Source organism: Dermacentor variabilis, chromosome 6 (assembly GCF_050947875.1).
Source record: "Dermacentor variabilis isolate Ectoservices chromosome 6, ASM5094787v1, whole genome shotgun sequence".
Classification (NCBI taxonomy): domain Eukaryota; kingdom Metazoa; phylum Arthropoda; class Arachnida; order Ixodida; family Ixodidae; genus Dermacentor; species Dermacentor variabilis.
In genome coordinates, this window is record NC_134573.1 from 6,129,374 (window position 1) to 6,147,093 (window position 17,720).

General features: G+C 45.5%; 1 protein-coding gene across 3 annotated transcripts in view; it reads left to right on the forward strand.

The window, feature by feature from the left end:
• The window catches only part of LOC142584592 (protein 5NUC-like), a 761,070-nt gene that overhangs the window by 338,862 nt on the left and 404,488 nt on the right, over positions 1 to 17,720 (forward strand). The window lies entirely within an intron of this gene.

Genomic DNA, 17,720 nt, shown 5'->3' on the forward strand with positions numbered 1-17,720 from the left:
TTTTAGACTAGACAAAGATCACGAACACTCGAGAACGAGGCATTTTTTCTCCGCCGTCGACTCGTGCACTAACGTCCGGATGATTTCGCGAGTGTCCAGCTGCATGCCAACTTGAAGGCAAACGTGCATTGTCGCCGTGCCAAACAGAGTCAATTAGAATGCAAGCTCGAGAGGCTGCACCATGGAAGTCTTGATCCAGCGTCAGGTCGGAACCAAAACGCTTCTACTGTGCACAATTGATCGTCGCACAGCCTAGATGCCGCTGAACTCTCCGTTCTGAGCCTAGGACTGAACTTCAATATGAATTCCGGAACGGACGCAAAGGGAATGATGTGTTCCGTGGAAAGCACGGTTATGCAGGTTGAACCCTCCCGACGCGACGAGGCTCGCACTTGCGCGATTGGAATTTTCTCACGGTTTCGGCCGCGAACTTCGCCTTCACCACTCTCTTCAGCAGAACATGCCGGGATCAAACGCCTTCGAAACAACCCAAGGATAGCCGTGCTCCCCGCCGACAAAGGCAGCGCTACAGTACTACTTGACAAGGCCGAGTACCATAACAAAATGATGGCTCTGCTTTCAGACACGTACTACGCGTCGAGAGGGACACTACCCCGAAGCAGCAACGGTACTTTCAAAAGCTTCTTTCTGATGTGTGCCGTTGAGATACGCTACAACACAAGGCCCTCTGCTAACCTCTTCTATGCCATAACTGTTATGCGCCGGCCTAGTACGGATTGTCCAAGATTTATAAACCCGTAGTACCAATGCGCCCAATCGTGGACTATTGGCGGCGAGGAGTTACGGAGTCGCCATCTATCGGAAGCGGCTCGCTGGCGTAGTATGAGGGATCACGTGGCGCGCTCCTCATAGGTTTTGCTGTCAGCGCTCACTAAAAACACCACGCGCGAGCTCTTCCGGACATTTCTGTAAGTACTTTCGAAACGACAGAAGCTTTTTACGGTCTAAATAATAATCTTGGGCAAACTGAAAGAGCGCAATCGTTTACAGACGCTATATCTTTACCGAATACGTACAGTGAACGCCACTGCGCGCGGTCGCCGCGATGGAGTCTCCTGAACCGGCTTCTTGCGTGAAAGGTAGGTAAACGCTGAGAGCAAACTACATGAAATATGTTCTTATAGTGTTTGTATAACTAAATGTAGCGTAATAGAATGAAGCCTCAATGCAGCGATCGCACAGATTCGCAGCGACCGACTGCGCGTCTGCATGCTTGTCCGCGCACTGTTTCGCTTTCCGCCGCGTGCTCGTTTTCGCACTGTGCCATGTGCTTTAGACCGCAGAATATGAGCGTTTGACAGTATACAAGCAACCATTGTTGCGTGGGCGCTATCAGAGCTGTTCAAAAAATAATTTCATTGTAGAGACTTCGACGCCTACGGGGACTGTGATGTACGTGCCGTCGGGACGATTCAATATTTTTTTTATTCTAAATTCTTTTACCTTTCAATATTATTTCTAGAGTTGCGTCACACTGTATGCTTATCGGTGTTCTCAGCGTGCGATTTCCCGCTGCTCCTTTTTTGTAATCCAGTGCACTGATTCATAACACAAACATGACCATATGCCATGCTTTCTTTTTAATGTGCTTCTTACCACTCCCTTTCCACTCCACTGAACTTGCCAGTATCTATAGCATCGACAAGTTCATAGACCAAACCGTCGTGACATTACTCGGGCAATGGACTCGGGCGAGCGTCGACCTCAGTGCGCGTTTTCGAACATCACAGACACGGCGCCGTAGCAGAAATCTTCCTCGCGTCTGTGCTTGCTGGATACTCGAGTTGTAGCCGATGATTGTTTGCCGGTTTTATGGTTCGCGAGCCAAGCTTCACGCGGCTTCTTGTCCTGCGCCTACGTGTGAAGAAGGCTGACATCGGCCTCCGTTACGTACGCCCGGCACTGCGGCACCGAGCAGTAGCCTACCATGTTGCGCGCCTTCAAAGGCAGCCACTACCTATTGTAGTGCTTTCAAGCGTTGTAAAGGAGACACTCGAAGCGGTGAAATCCCCCCACTAAATGAGGACCGCAGCGTACGAGGGAATTTAAACTCTCGTTTTCAGCTCGCTTCGGCGCTCCCGAAGCAGCCGACGCGGCCGCCATGTCCACGTGATCCCTCCTAGCACGTCACGCCGACGGTGGCGCCAGCTTTTCCAGTGGTGGAGCTCGAGGCCAATAGCCGCTCTCCCCTCCACAGACTGTGCTACGTCGCCTGCTGCGACCATTTGTGGGAAGGAGCGCCATGCACGTCCGCCACTTCGGTGACTTCGTAGACAAGGTACGGGACATTGCTCTCGAAGATGGCGATATTCATGCGTGTTTTGACGTTCAGTCTTTGTTTCCAGCGTACCTACGGACTTGGCAGTCGACACATGCGTCTGCGGCCTCGAAATGGGCGCAAGTTTACTTGAGCGTACTCCTATGGACGTCCAGGATTTGAGGCGGCTCCTGAGGTTTTGCCTCGAGAACAGATAGTTCGCATTCGAGGGCTCCTATTACAGACAGGTACACGGGACAGCAATCGGTGCTGACGTATCGGTTACTGCAGCAATCCTTACGATGGAATGGATTGAACAACGAGCACTGAATTCGTTCAGTCCTGCACCCAAAACCTCTCTGCGATACGTAGAAAATTGTTTCAGCGTAGTCAAGAAGTAGGCACTGACAACTGTCACAGAATACTTGAAAGTCTTGAATAAGGCAATGAAGTTTACCGTAGAGTGAGTGAGTGAATGAGCGAACACTTTAACTCAGCTCTAGTAACTGTTTTTTCTGCGGCTGGGGCGGATTCTACAGGGGAGTCTTTCTCCTTGCGTCTTCCCTGGAGGTCTTCACCCGCTGCTTCGTCCTTTATCGTAATGATTGGCTGCCCTGAGACCAGGGCTCCGCTGGCCTCTGCTGCCCGTCGTCCACGCCACAATAAACCTAGCTGGTCTTCGCAGGGGTCTATGGACAGCAGTTCCTCCCATTGCTGCACACTTGGGTGTGATATGACTGGGACTACGTAAGTTTTTGACATGCCCATGTTATGTGGTATTATGTGGGTTTCTCATTGCACCATCGATATTTGTCTTCACAGAATGGGGAGTGCATTTCACTTAGCACGTTAAGGTTAGGATACGACCCTGGTTGTAGTTGTCTCCATGTGACAGCTTCCCTGCTAAGGGACTTCAAGGCTGTCGACGTTGAACACTCGGTAATTAGCGTACTCTCGAGCTATCCTGTCCGGCTCTTGGTTCCCTGCCACCCCCGTGTGTCTCGGTACTCATACAAGCTTGTGTGTGATCGAATTATGTGGTACTCTGCTTGTTTGTTGTTGTATTTCACAGCCTACTGAGCAGAGTATGGGGAGTGCTCGGTGACTCATTCTGCCATGCAAGTAGTTGCGACAGGCTGTTTGCGAGTCCGAGAGTATTGTTAGTGACTGTCCAATCCGACAGTCCTCCACAGCCGCTAGCGCAAGGCCCACTTCTTCCGCCTCGACTACCGTGCAATCTTGTAGCGAAATGCTGGCTCTCTGTCGTAGCACTGAGTTGTCCACCGTAATTGCTACTGCTTTTTTGCCTCCCCTTGGTCTAGTGTATATGATTGCGGCCACATACACAGTTGTCTTTTGGGAAGCGTAAGCTTTCTGGGGATATTGGGCCCTTGCCTCCCTGCGATCTTTAGGGAGGTTCGGGTCTATGTTCCTTGTGATTGGTGGTATTTAAACGTGCTGTGGTACATAGCTTCGGTCCTCGAGATTTCCCGTATCTGTTCAACGTAGCCGAATCTCTGGAGGAGAGCTCGGCCTGTGGCTGCCTGCTGTAATCTGCACATTTGGGCCGTGCGTGGTGCTTCCCTTTCTTCTGCGAACGTGTTCTGCAGTCCCAAGGTTAGGAGTTTCTTGGTTGAGGTCTTTTGGAGTAGTCGGAACGCCTAGCGCATTATCGAATCCGCCTGTGGGATTTCGCTCTTGATGTGGCTGTGGTACGGCAGGCCTGTATGTCATTCGGCTGACCACCAGACTTCTAAATAGTTTGAGTGCGTCTTCTCGCAAGCCATGGTGTCTGTTAGAGATTCACATGATCACGCGTGCGACTTGGAGTGTTGATGCGTTTAGTAGCATAAGGGTCTGGGAATAACGCTGGTTTGACTGTAGCCACATCGCTAGGATTTGTATGATTGTCTTTTCGGGTATCGGTGTTCCTTCCATGGTAGACTTTAAGCCGCAGCTCTTCCCTGGTTGGGACCGTTCGGTTTTGTTTTTCTCTCCACACTCGTAGGAGCTCTGATTTTGGAAGAAAGATTAAAATGTTGTTGATTTGCAGATATTTTTACGACTGATGTGCGCATGCCTACGCTGAAAAAGGTATAAATTTCTGGTGAATTTCAGATAAACTTCCAGTTGGCAGTCAGCGCTTGTCTGTGGTATTTGTTTCCTTGTGTCCTCGTCTTTTTCGCGCTGTTTCACCTCAGTTCCAAGTATGAACCAACTAGCCCTCATCAAGATCTTAGTAATATGGCTACTTGCGAACGCCAACTCCAGTTGGGTGTAAACTAAATAGTGCGATGGGCAAACAAAAATGGTTTTAAATTTTTATCATCATTATCAGAAAAAACAATATGCGTACCTTTCATTCAATACCGAAGTCTCACAGCGGGCCGAAGATTACATATTAAAGGACCGCAAATAACAATAAAGAAACAACACACATTTCTTGGTATAATCTTTGACAAGAAACTCAACTTCAAAGCGCACATCGCTTATGCAAAGCAGAAATCTCTCAAATCCATAAATTTAATGAATCACCTATCTCAGAGATAATGGGGTTCAGATAGAATATGTTTGCTTCGCATATACAATGCGGTTGTCCGGTCACAATTAGACTACGGATGTTTTGTGTACGGCTCAGCTCGAAAGTCTTCATTAGAGGTTCTTGATCCAGTGCATCAACTTGGACTACGTCTGTGTTCCGGCGCGTTTCGTACGTCTCCCATACAAAGCTTGTATGCAGAAACCAACCAGTTGTCTTTGGAACACAGCAGGCTATTTCTTGGAAACACGTGCTTAATGAGAGTACTGTCCTGTTCAGCGCAGCCTTGTAGACTACTATATACAAGGCCGCGCTTTGAAATACATTTTAGCAACAAACCGGCAATCATTCCTTCCTTCTTTATGAGGTACCAAAAGCTGAATGTGAACCTATGTTACGACGTAAGAAAAATATTCTTGCAAGATGAACCTTCTTTTCCTCCTTGGGAGATGAAACATGCGCAATGCGGCTTCAGGTTAACAAAAAACAGAAAACAATCTTCACCAAGGGAGGCGTCACTAAGTGAATATTTAGAAATAGAATCAGAATATAATTTCTGCATGAAATGCTTTACAGCTAGATCAAAAAGCAGTGACAATGTAGGCGCTGCAGTCACATCAAATCAACTTGAAAAACAAATTAGACTTCCAAGTCAGGCTACTGTCTTTACTGCAGAACTCCATGCCATTTCGTTAGCTCTTGAAGACATCCTGAAAAGAGGAAATAATTGATCTGTGATATTTAGCGACTCCTTGAGCTCTCTTCATGCTCTCGCATCTAGGTTACTATCTAGAAATAATCTACTGAAGAAAATACAAAATCAATGCCCCAAGTGTCACAAGAGAGCTTTAAATGTCACTTTCTGCTGCATTCCTAGTCATGTAGGAATTCCCGGGAATGAAAGAGCAGATTTTATGGGAGCCCGTATCAAAAATTTAGAACTGCATGATGTTGGCCTACCTTGACAAGATTATAAAGCTACTTTAAGAATAGCAGTTAAAAACACTGGCAGAAACTGTGGGATCAGCAAAAGACAAGCTTCATTGCATAGAACCTATTTTACGAGAATGGCGGAGTTGTCACCACAGACAAAGATTTTACGAGGTTATTTTATGTCGCCTAAGAATTGCTCACACAAGGCTGACTCATAGTTCCCTAACTAATAACAAACCACAAGCAACATTGGCCTCGAGCTCCACCACTGGAAAAGCTGGCGCTACCGTCGGCGTGACGTGCTAGGAGGGATCACGTGGACATAGCGGCCGCGTCGGCTGCTTCGGGAGCGCCGAAGCGAGCTGAAAACGAGTTTGCATTCCCTCGTACGCTGCGGCCCTCATTTAATAGCGAAATTTTCCCGCTTGGAGTGTCTCCTTTACAACGCTTGAAAGCACTACAATAGGTAGTGGCTGCCTTTGAAGGCGCGCAACATGGTAGGCTATTGCTCGGTGCCGCAGGGCCGGACGCACGTAACGAAGGCCGGTGTCATCCTTATTCAGACGTAGCCGCAGGACAAGATGCTGCGTGAAGCTTGGCTCGTGAAACATAAAACCGGCAAACAGTCATCGGCTACAACTCGGGTATGAGCAAGCACAGACGCGAGGAAGATTTCTGCTACGGCGCCCGGTCTGCGATGTTCTGAAAACGCGCACTGAGACGCTCACCCGAGTCTGCTGCACGACTAATGTTATGACGGTTTGGTCTATCAACTTGTCGATGCTATAGATACTGGCAAGTTCAGTGGAGTGGAAAGGCAGCGGTAAGAAGCACATTCTAAAAAAACATGGCATTTAAGGTCATGTTTGTGTCATGAATTAATGCACTGGATTACAAAAAATGAGCAGCGGGAAATCGCGCGCTGAGAACACCGATAAACATTCAGTGCGACGCAACTCGAAAAATAATATTGAAAGGTCAAATAGTTTAGAAGAAAAAAAGATTGAATCGTCGCGACGGCACATCATAGTCCCTGTAGGCGTCGAAGTCTCTACAATGAAGTTATTTTTGAACAGCTCTGATCGCTCCCACGCAACAATGGTTGCTTGTATACTGTCAAATGCTCATATTCTGCGGCCTAAAGCTCATATCACGGTGCGAGAACACGCGCGCGGGGAAAGCGAAACAGTGTGCGCACAAGCATGCAGACGCGCAGTCGGTCGCTGCGAATCTGCGCGATCGCTGCATTGAGGCTTCTTTCTTTTACGCTCCATTTAGTTATACAAACACTATAAGAACATATTTCACATAGTTTGCTCTCAATGTTTACCTACCTTTCACGCAAGAAGCCGGTTCGGGAGACTCCATCGCGGCGACCGCGCGCAGTGGCGTCCATTGTACGTATTCAGTAAAGAGATAGCGTCTGTAAACGATTGTGTGCTTTCAGTTTGCCCAAGATTATTATTTAGACAGTAAACAACTTCTCTCGTTTCGAAAGTACTTACAGAAATGTCCGGGAGAGCTCGCGTTCGGTGTTTTCAGTGAGCGCTGACATCAAAAACTATTAGGAGCGCGCCGCGTGATCCCTCATACTACGCCAGCGAGGCGCTTCCGATAGATGGCGACTCCGTAACTCCTCGCCGCCAATACCAACACTGCGGTGAATTTTTAAACGTGCTACACAGGTGCGCTGCGGTGACCATAGGATGGTAAGAACTCGAATTAGCCTAGACCTGAGGAGGGAACGGAAGAAACTGGTACATAAGAAGCCGATCAATGAGTTAGCGGTAAGAGGGAAAATAGAGGAATTCCAGATCAAGCTACAGAACAGGTATTCGGCTTTGACTCAGGAAGAGGACCTTAGTGTTGAGGCAATGAACGACAATCTTGTGGGCATCATTAAGGAGTGTGCCATAGAAGTCGGTGGTAACTCCTTTAGACAGGATACCAGTAAGCTATCACAGGAGACGAAAGATCTGATCAAGAAACGCCAGTGTATGAAAGCCTCTAACCCTACAGCTAGAATAGAACTGGCAGAACTTTCGAAGTTAATCAACAAGCGTAAGACAGCTGACATAAGGAAGTATAATGTGGATAGAATTGAAGATGCTCTCAGGAACGGAGGAAGCCTAAAAGCAGTGAAGAAGAAACTAGGAATTGGCAAGAATCAAATGTATGCGTTAAGCGACAAAGCAGGCAATATCATTACTAATATGGATGAGATAGTTCAAGTGGCTGAGGACTTCTATAGAGATTTATACAGTACCAGTGGCACCCACGACGATAATGAAAGAGAGAATAGTCTAGAGGAATTTGAAATCCCACAGGTAACACCGGAAGAAGTAAAGAAAGCCTTGGGAGCTATGCAAAGGGGGAAGGCAGCTGGGGAGGAACAGGTAACAGCAGATTTGTTGAAGGATTGTGGGCAGATAGTTCTAGAGAAACTGGCCACCCTGTATACGAAATGCCTCATGACTTCGAGCGTACCGGAATCTTGGAAAAACGCTAACATAATCCTAATCCATAAGAAAGGGGACGCCAAAGACCTGAAAAATTATAGACCGATCAGTTTACTGTCCGTTGCCTACAAAGTATTTACTAAGGTAATTGCAAATAGAATCAGAAACACCTTAGACTTCCGTCAACCAAAGGACCAGGCAGGATTCCGTAAAGGCTACTCAACAATAGACCATATTCACACTATCAATCAGGTGATAAAAAAATGTGCGGAATATAACCAACCTTTATATATAGCTTTCATTGATTACGAGAAAGCGTTTGATTCAGTCGAAACCTCAGCAGTCATGGAGGCATTGCGGAATCAGGGTGTAGACGAGCCATATGTAAAAATACTGAAAGACATCTATAGCGGCTCCACAGCCACCGTAGTCCTCCATAAAGAAAGCAACAAAATCCCAATAAAGAAAGGCGTCAGGCAGGGAGATACGATATCTCCGATGCTATTCACAGCGTATTTACAGGAGGTATTCAGAGACCTGGATTGGGAAGAATTGGGGAGAAGAGTTAATGGAGAATACCTTAGTAACTTGCGATTCGCTGATGATATTGCCTTGCTCAGTAACTCAGGGGACCAACTGCAATGCATGCTCACTGACCTAGAGAGGCAAAGCCGAAGGGTGGGTCTAAAAATTAATCTGCAGAAAACTAAAGTAATGTTTAACAGTCTCGGAAGGGAACAGCAGTTTTCAATAGGTAGTGAGGCATTGGAAGTGGTAAGGGAATACATCTACTTAGGACAGGTAGTGACTGCGGATCCGGATCATGAGACTGAAATAATCAGAAGAATAAGAATGGGATGGGGTGCGTTTGGCAGGCATTCTCAGATCATGAACAGCAGGTTGCCATTATCCCTCAAGAGAAAAGTGTATGATAACTGTGTCTTACCAGTACTCACCTACGGGGCAGAAACCTGGAGGCTTACGAAAAGGGTTCTACTCAAATTGAGGACGACGCAACGAGCTATGGAAAGAAGAATGATGGGTGTTACGTTAAGGGATAAGAAAAGAGCAGAAGATTGGGTGAGGGAACAAACGCGAGTTAATGATATCTTAGTTGAAATCAAGAAAAAGAAATGGACATGGGCAGGACACGTAATGAGGAGGGAAGATAACCGATGGTCATTAAGAGTTACGGAATGGATTCCAAGGGAAACAAAGCGTAGCAGAGGGCGGCAGAAAGTTAGGTGGGCGGATGAAATAAAGAGTTTGCAGGGACAACATGGCCACAATTAGCACATGACCGGGGTAGTTGGAGAAGTATGGGAGAGGCCTTTGCCCTGCAGTGGGCATAACCAGGCTGATGATGATGATGATGATGATGATGACACATTTTAATAACATGTACCGGCGTTGAAAATTTCAGGAAGATATTTTGAGATTTTTTACGAGAAAAGAATCCCTATCCATCCTAGGGTGGTTGCTTGGGCTAGTTGGTAATTCATAATGAACAATAACATGCATCGCGAAGAACAAGGACAGCGACAGACGACATACACAGCGCTGTATGTGTGATACACAGCGCTGTGTATGTCGTCTATCGCTGTCCTTGTTCTTCGCGCTGTACGTTATTTTTGACCCTATCCATCCCATGTTCTTATTGAGCGTCCATATGAAGACACCTTTAACTTTTTAAAAGCCACAGGAATACTACAAGAACTGTAGCACATTTCATTTTTTATATTTTTACTTGGCAATTATTATTTATTATTATTTTATTTCCAATACTGTTAGCCCTTGCGGGCTGTTACAGGGGTGGGGGAAAAAAATTTTTCCACAAACACGTAACACCAGTTCCGCAATAAACAAACAATGCATTCAGCAAACACATGACAGTTTACGCTCAAATGATTCAGTTGTGGGCGTTTCAATAAATACATCTGCGTCAAGTTTGTTCCAATCAACTATAGTTTTCACAAGAAAGGAAAATTCGAAGGCATCAACACGCGGCACATAGGGCATTACAACATGAGGGTGAGCTGTACGTGGGGACACTCGTCCAGGGGGACGCAAGTATAGTCTGGAGTCCAAATTGAATTTATTATTATACATTTGGTACAAGAATTTCAACCTGGCTATTTTTCTGCGCGTGGCCAGTTCGGGCAAACCGGCACGAGATAATAACGCAGTTACAGACTGCGTCCTTTGATAAGCATTAAAGATAAACCTTGTGGCTAGTCTTTGAATTCGTTCCAGTTTATTTATCAAGCCTACTTGGTGCGGATCCCAGACTATACATGCGTATTCCAGTGTAGGCCGTACTACTGTTTTGTACGCCTTGAGCTTTACCTCGGGTGTAGCATCTTTCAACTTTCGTCTTAACAGACCGAGTTTGCGTTGAGCAGAACCACATATCTTTTCGATGTGTGCGTTCCAATTCAAATTGTGCGTGATTGTAACCCCGAGATACTTAAGCTTACTAACATGTTGAAGTGGGCTATTATTGATTCTGTAAGAAAAAAGCAACGGGGTTTTCTTGTTAGATACAGTCATGTAAGCTGATTTATCGAAATTAATTTTCATGTCCCACGTAACACACCAGTCATAAATTCTTTGCAAGCTTTCGTTCAACAACACTTGATCCTGGACATTCTTAACGCGACAGTAAATAAGGCAATCATCCGCAAATAGACGCAGTTCAATGTTAGGATGCAAGTCATTAGCAATGTCATTGACATATAGTAGAAACAGAATTGGTCCTAAAACCGAACCCTGTGGTACACCGGATAACACAGGTAATGAGGATGATCTTTCGCCTGCTATTTGAACATATTGCTTTCTATTTGTAAGGTACGCATGGATCCATTTCACAATTTGTGTATTGACTCCAAGTTTATACAATTTCTCAATAAGTTTTATGTGACACACCCGGTCAAAAGCCTTCGAAAAATCTATTGCTATAACATCAAGTTGTTCGTTGTTGTTAATTGCGACGCCGAAAGCATGAGACACCTCAAAAAGCTGCGTCACCGTTGACAGACGTTGGCGGAAGCCATGCTGCTTACTGTAGAATAAGTTGTTGTTTTCTATATATTCAACGAGATTTTTGGATATTATGTGTTCCAACAGTTTACACGCGGAGCATGTAATAGAAATAGGCCGGTAGTTTTCCGTCAATAACTTACTGCCCGCTTTAAATATAGGTACGATGCATGCAAGGAGCCAATCTTCTGGCACACCTCCGATACGGAATGATATTGCAAAAATTCTAAACAAAAAATGCTATATCCATTCACAATAACGCCTTAAAAACTCATTGGGTATCTCATCGGGGCCACAAGATTTTTTGGTATCCAGTTTTAGCAGCAATGCTAGAATGCCTTCTCGAGAGAGTACAATTTCATTTCTATCTTCACACAGCAACAAACCATCGCTCGCATTTATGGGGTGCCTATTACTGCCAGATGTAAACACAGAGTTAAACGTACTGTTAAAAGCCTGTGCGATCAAAGCTGGTTTAGTGCAGATATTTCCGTCTACCTTAATTTCATTAATGTTGCACGTAGAACCAGATAAGTAATTCCAGAATTTTTGAGGTGAGTTTTGCAAGTAATCCACCAGTGTTGTTGAAAAAAATGCCGCCTTTGCGTCTTTTAATTCCTTTCTAACTTGTGTACTGAGACTGGCTATTTCTGCACATCGCCTTGGCATACTTCTACGTGCACGATTCAGTCGCCGCTTCAAATGAATAATGTTTCTAGTTACCCATGGACTGGGTTTTCCTATGCGCTTGATTTTCTTGGGCACATATTTTTCTAAACAGGCGCGAACAGCTGATACAAAGTATCTCCAAACCCTATTTATGTCATTATCAACCGGCATGTTATCAAGAGCTCGTTCTAAGTAGTCGATAACCGACGTGTCGTCAGCCCGATTAAAATTATATACATATACAGAAGGATTCTTTTCTAATTGCGTATTTCCTATACTTAACGTTGCTACTACTGTTTTATGATCTGATATGCCTTCCTCAATGTCGACATTATAATTAAATATTCCGTTAGTCAAAAATAACAAATCCAGCGTAGATTGATTTTGCCCCTGTGTCCTGGTCGGCTCATGAACTACCTGAACAAAGTTATGCTTAAGCATAATCTCGAACATTATATCAGCGCTAGGCTTTTCCACTGGCCCCGTAATTCTCGCATCCCAATCGACACCTGGTAAATTAAAATCCCCTGTTAAAATAATTCTACTTCTGGCATTCCTTATGTTATTTAAATGCTGGTCAAGCGCATACAAAAATTCAACAGGGCTTCCGGGGGCTCTATAGATAACGCCAGCTATCAAAATGGTATTGCCAAGAAATAGTTTGCACCACACACTTTCATGCCCGTTTATGGATGGCACAGTTTCATATCTGAGTGGTTTCTTAACTAGAAGCGCCACGCCACCGCCTCGTGTTCCTCTGTCTTTGCGGATTACATTGTAAGTGCTTGGAAATACCTCATCGTCCTTGACGTCACTGTGCAACCACGTTTCTGTTATGGCAATGAGCTCTGCGTCGTAAAGCAATGACAAGTATTCAAGCTGTTCTGCCTTATTCACTATGCTCCGTGCATTAATGTTCAGTAACCTTATTTCAGGGTGCCTTGCGCGTCAATCAACTTTTTCGGTGGCATGGGGTCGTTCATTGCGCAGTCTCATGCGCACATTCTGCTCAAAGTCCCATGTGTAAGCAATGCTATTGATGAAAAGCTTATCGTGAACAAGACTGACCTTTGCGCCATCGCGTTTATCAGTCTGAGCCGATTTCCAAAGTAGTCTTCTTTTTGCGACTGTTTCTGGCGAATAGTCGTCAGAAACACTAATTTTGGTTCCTTTGAGTTTTTTGCAATTTTTAAAGATTGCCACCTTCTCATTGTAATCGTACAATTTTAGGATAACAGGTCTATTGCGTGATTGTTTCTTTTGACCAAGCCTATGTATTCTTTCAACTGATGAAATCGTAACGCCAAGTTTGTTCGAAAAAATATTTTTTACAACTTGTTGCTCGATATCTTCACGGGTTTCGTTTTCAGTCTCGGGAACACCAAATACAATAAGATAATTTACACCATTTTACCGCATTTGAACAAATAAGCCAATGCGAAAAACATGTGCTTGGCGCATTATAGTCTGCACGGCTGCTGCGCCATCACAATCCCAAATCATCATTATCATCATCAGCATCATCATCATCAGGGAGCACCCCTAATTGCAAGAGCAATGCTATAGCTTTCAATTTGTCAATCTCAGTTTTTCCCAAGCCGTGCTGCTTCGGAAAAAAATCTGTGTTTAGGCTTGACAGCATAAAGCAGCCGAAACGACTTTGGTAAAGGATAGGTCGGGCTTTCTGTGATAATATGTGGTACGCGCGAGTGCGAAGCATAAACATATGATGACAGTGCGCCGTGCGATGGCGAAGAGGACAGCGACTTTTTGTAAACAACAGCGAGAGAGCCAACATCATCATCAACACCATTTGGGAGCGCCGACAGTGGCGCCTCAAAAAGCATGGCGCGAGAGAGTGTGGCCCGTGGCGTGAGCAGTGCGCAAGGTTCGGCGTTCGAGGGCAGAAAGACCTTCCTCGCTGGGCGTCTGGCCCATAGGAGCTATCGCCGCCCGCGTCACTACGCCACAACCGAGATAACGCTGTCGTCCTCTGAGAGGCTACCTCGCCCCGCTCTTCCGCTGGGCAACTGGTCCCGGAGGGCTGGCGGTCCTGAACATCGAGCGTTCGGGTGAGCGGCCACAGGGCTACCCCGCCAGCTGTGTACGTGACCCGGTGACTGCGGCCATGGGCTCCCGAACAGAAACCCCGCCGGAGGGAAACCGGGCACGCGGAGGCTCCAGTATACCGACTGTGGCGCAGGGCCACCTGAGCCCCGCGAGGCGGTCCGACACTGCTGTCCGACGCTGCTGTCCGACCCTGCTGTCCGACCCGGCCGTCCCACCCGGCCGTCCGACACGGCTGTCCGACCGTGCTGGCCGACACTGCTGTCCGACCTCGCTGGCCGACATCGGTTCCACGAGGTCTCCGACACGGCGACACACGCTTCCGCCTGAACTGTAGGCCGATTATAATTGACCGATACATACATATAGCTGCATGTCGTCTGAGGTATATTGGGGAACTGTCGCGTGTGTGTGCCGTTTTCTATATGTTATGTGCGTCAATACAAGTCTGATGTGTGTTTGTGCTTCTGCGTGCTGCTTTCGCCTCATTCTGGAGTGATCCTGCACCCAATAACATCACACATCGTTCTTGGCGCGTAAGAAGCCAGCGAGCGCGCGTGGCAGCAAGAGCGGCATCCACTCGCGAGGGGATCGGACTTCGCGCGCTCCAATGTCCGTTTAATCAGACTAAACGGACATTGCGCGGACGTAGCTAAAGAACTTCATTATGCAAAAAAGCTGAGACGTGCAGCCAGGACACAAGAGAAGTGGACAAGAAGGTAGGCAAGATATGCGCTGCCGTGCAGAGGAAAAAGGAGCAGGTAAAAGGCAAAAAAAATAACAGATATTTGTCCTGTGAAGCACAATAAGAACAAGAGTTTTACTGACTGTCGTATGGGAGTGGTTTATGCAGTTCCCTTTAGCTGTGGCCAGTTCTACGTAGGGCAAACGGGACGGTGTGTGAATCAGAGGCTTATGCAACATAAAAGGTCGTTAACCGGTGGATCGCCTTCTAATCTTTTCCTGCATTGCCAAGATTGTAACTGCGCGCCAGAGTTCATTTCATTTCATTTATTAATACTCTCAGCCTCCTTCAGGGGCTGTAATAGGAGTGGAAAAGACAAAACGAAACTGAAGAGCAAAATAAGTAGTGCAGAACATATTGAAAACCATAGTTATACATTAGTCAATAAATCATATCGTGAAATACAGACACACAAACAAAACAAAACTGCGTCATTCAGAAATCAGAACAACAGCCATCTTATGCAGCAGCAATCTGACCTCATCGCCCTGTGCTAGATGAAATTTTCTAAGTGGCGTAGCAATTCCGCTAATGATGTCGACCGAACTGCAGAATCTGGAAGAGAGTTCCAGTCTCTACAAGTTCGGGGAAAATAACTAAACTTGAAACAATTGTTTTATATAGTCGGTGATGCGATAAACTTACAATGACGTCGCCTTGATGTTTCATTAGCTTTGATATCAAAGTAATCTGATTTATTTATTTTAAGATAATTATTGATAATGAGGTAAAGCGTTTTTAGTCTTTCATATCTGGTTCGGGTTTCTAGCATAGGTAGTTGGGCTTGTAGGCACAGATCTGTTGAAGAATGGTTTCGGCGGTATTTATTAAAGATAAAGCTTACAGCGAGTCGCTGAATCCTATCTAGCTTGTGAGAATTAGTTGCTGTGTGAGCATTCCATATTACTTTAGCACATTCGATTATCCGTCTGACTAGGGTTCTGTAAGCGAGGCACTTTACATCCGGAGTAGCACTGTGCATAGTGCATCGCAGGTACCATAGTGTTTTAAAAGCTTTGGAAATGACATTTGCAATGTGGGTATTCCATCGTAGATCTGATGTAAATGTTATGCCTAGGTATTTATACTGATCGACTCTTTCAAGCATATAACCGTTGATTTGATAATTGTTATGAAGAACATTTTCCTTTCTAGTTAATGACATGAACACAGACTTCTTAAAGTTTAACTCCATCTGCCAGTCGTTACACCATTAAACTATTCTTTGCTGGTGTAAATTTAATTTAATCTGATCATCAACTGTATTTACAGTACTGTACATCACACAGTCGTCAGCAAAAGGTCTTAGTAAAACATCAATGTTAAATTGTAAATCATTAATAAAGGTTTAGATTAACGTTAGATGAATGCGCGATATTGTACAGGCACAAGAATGAAGATACGCGTCTTATGGTAGAGGCATGGCATATGTGTAAAGGTGGAAGTGCGTGCGTGAGTCGGCCTTCGATTACTTTACATAAGGAAGAGATTAAGTGCCTTCACAGCTATCTCTCACGTAGACTGGCACATGCACCCGACTAACACGTGGTGATATCATTCCAGAGCTTGCGCAGATGAGTTTTGTGTCTTCTTTCTTCTTTTCGCCTCAGTGCTTCCTTCAGTTGATAGTCAGCGTTCGTGTTGTCCATTTCTCCTCTCTCGTGTCCTGTCAGCACGCCTCACGCCCTGTGTCCTGTCTGCACGCTTCTTTTGCATAATGAATCCTGACCAACTAGCTCAGCTTTCTCCCAAAGCGGTCGCCGAGCATTTCAACCAACCAGGTCATAACTTTGATGAACTCTACATCTTAGTCAAATTTCCTTTCTGAACGAGAAAGGAAATACAGAGAATCGTACCTCATCCATAAGTTCAAGACATTGCAACCAATAGGCATAAACGTTTCAAAGGGAGCTTTAGAATCTATTCCCTATTCTAAATTTCAAGCTATAGGCAACAAAACTTCTTCCTTTTCCCCTTTTTCTTCTTGTTCTTTCTGTTTTTTTTCTTTTGTTGATTTATTCATAGCTTTTCACAATTGTTTTTCGCGAGCACCGGTTTCTGCTGCTCCTTCTATTATCTCTTTCAGAGACACGACAACTCACGACCACCATCGAAACAGGTGCTGGAGGGCTGCTGTGCACGCCGTCGACACGCCAGCTGACACACGGGCGTTGACACGCAATTGACAGACGGTTGTGTCCCTGGCCTTGTGCACAGCACTGCTTTAGGCTAAATTCGACGCGCTAACACACCTTCGCTCGTTGTCGCGCCCACCCACCTTACGCCCTCTCCCCTTCAGAAGAACCCCACCTATATATACTGTAGCGAGGAAAACATATGTCGCCTTGAAGAAGACAAGTCCACCTGTCGAAACGTTGGCTCCTGCTTTCACCTTGTTCTCGTTTTGCTCATCGTTTTTTCAGTAAAATGTTTCTATGCTAAATCTCGGGCTTCTCTGTTGTTGCCAGATCTGTTTCACTCTGAACTACGCTTTTATTCGTGCCGGAGTTATCCCTAACATTCCAAGGAGATGACATATAAATACCCCTAAAAATGTTTATTTTCAATCTAAATGCGAAAACACATCCATAATAAGCATAATCAACACAAAGAAAAATATTTCGCGGAAATTTTTTCAGCAATAGGGGGAGAACCCTAGGCAGGAAACCGTAAGTGGGCTTCACCCGAGGCCGCCTAAGGCTTCGTTTGCAATTTCTATAGGCAACTCTCATCATATGTGAGCCACTATGGTGTACATTTTATTAGCTTTGCCTCAAATGTGTGACACCGGTGCATCTGGGTATCTTCCATCGACCTTTTTCCTCGGACCTTGCTTTTAAGAACGGTGAGTCGCATTCCAAACTTATTCATCTCGTGTTTCTGCTTCAAAGGAACAAATGACGCTTCTTTCCTGCCATTGAGTGTTGGCCAAAGACACTTAGATAAACACTTTGTACTCGGCAAGAAAGAGATTCAGGTACTTAGCTTGTA